The sequence below is a fragment of the Cannabis sativa genome, chromosome 4 (assembly GCF_029168945.1).
Source record: "Cannabis sativa cultivar Pink pepper isolate KNU-18-1 chromosome 4, ASM2916894v1, whole genome shotgun sequence".
NCBI lineage: Eukaryota > Viridiplantae > Streptophyta > Magnoliopsida > Rosales > Cannabaceae > Cannabis > Cannabis sativa.
In genome coordinates, this window is record NC_083604.1 from 23,491,258 (window position 1) to 23,493,058 (window position 1,801).

Here is a 1,801-nt window from a genome sequence, read left to right on the forward strand (position 1 = left end):
TTTCCAATGGCTTTTGCTTCATCCATTGGCAAATCATCCACATCTGCTTGACACTCTAAAAAGTGATGGTTTCCTCCACATATCTCACAAACAACTTGGGCTTGTTTAGCTTGCCCTGCAATTAGCTTTGTCGAGGCCTCAACCTGAGCTGTCAACTTTGTGATGGCGTCAACCTCTAGCACCCCAGCTACTTTCTTAGTTTGACTCCTTTCAGTTGGCCACTGCTGATTGTTTAGAGCCATCTCCTCCAATAGATCGTAAGCCTCATTAGCACTCTTTCTCATAAAAGCTCCACCAGCTGCTGCATCTATCAGAGTTCTAGTGTTACCAACCAACCCGTTGTAGAAATTATGGACCAGCATCCACTTCTCTATACCATGATGAGGGCACTTTCTGATCAGATCTTTAAACCTCTCCCAAGCCTCATGGAGAGATTCATTATCTTGCTGATAGAAGTTGTTGATTTCACCTCGCAACTTGGCTGACTTTGCTGGAGGGAAGAACTTTGACCAAAATTTCATGGCTAAGTCATTCCAAGTGGCAATAGAGTTGGGTGGCAGGGAATTCAACCAGCTCTTGGCTCGTTATCTGAGTAAGAATGGAAACAATCTCAGACGAATGGCATCATCACTAACTCCATTGACTTTAAAAGTCTCACAAAGTTCCATGAAGTTAGAGAGATGCAGATTAGGATCTTCAGAAGGGAGGCCACCAAACTAAACTGAGGACTGCACCATTTGAAGTATGGCAGGTTTGATCTCAAAGTTATTCGCATCCACTGCCGGTGGCCTAATACATGACTGCACTCCAGTAAGAGTAGAGAGAATGTAATCTCTCAAGCTACGACCATTAGCTTGATCTTCAACGACACCACCATTATTACCGTTATTACCTCCATTGTTTGCAGCATTAGCAGCCGTGATTTTTGAAGTTTCAGCAGATTCTGAAACTCTTTCTTGCCTCTTGTTCTTTCGGTTTCTGCTACAAGTTTTTTCAATTTCAGGGTCAACGGGTAATACTACTGCTTGCCCTTGGCGGCGCATGCACTCAAAATACCTAAAATAGACAAGAATAGTTTTTGCAAGAGAAAGGTTAGAAATTCAGCAAGAAAAATGTACCAAAGTAGAAGTTAGTATAATTTTATGTAATATTAATCTTTATACAATTCCCCAGTAACGGCGCCAAAAACTTGTTGCAAAAATTATTAATTACTACGCAAGTATACGCAATCAAGTAGTAAACTCACTCAGGTGAGGTCGAACCACAGGGAATTGGATTAACTACTACTAAACTATACCTATAATTCTATTTGGCAAATCGAAAATAATTTTGATTTAAAAGAATTAAAGTAATTCAGAAAACTTATCACACAGTTAAAGTTTAAGCAAGATGAGATGATAGGGAGGAGAATCCTGTTGTTGTTTACCCAAATCGTTAATGCCTTATTGCTATTCTATTCTTGAAGTGAATGACAGATTATAAAGTAACCTAGCTCTTTTCAGATCTTCTAGGTTCTAAATCACATGTTATCTAATTAATTTCTTAATTAAACTAACATGAAATCAGCATTAGGTAATAATCTACTCGTCACTTAAGTCACGTGAATACTCTCGTTTCACATAGAACATCGATTATCCAAATTTTAGCATTCTCCATTCTCACTTTTTCAGATTTCAAATTGAGATCATAAAGCATGCACAAGGTGATCAATCTTAAACATGAAATTAAGAACAAATTAGGATAATTTCACAAACAAGAATGGAGGAATGGCAATTAAACATTAACTAGGCAAAACATTAAA

The 1,801-nt window shown here is 38.1% G+C and overlaps 1 non-coding gene across 1 annotated transcript; it reads left to right on the forward strand.

The window, feature by feature from the left end:
- The first annotated feature begins 372 nt into the window (after positions 1-372).
- On the forward strand, positions 373-479 carry LOC115721490 (small nucleolar RNA R71). The gene has a single exon (XR_004012509.1). It is a non-coding gene; the product is annotated as a small nucleolar RNA R71 (small nucleolar RNA).
- The last annotated feature ends 1,322 nt before the right edge of the window (positions 480-1,801 follow it).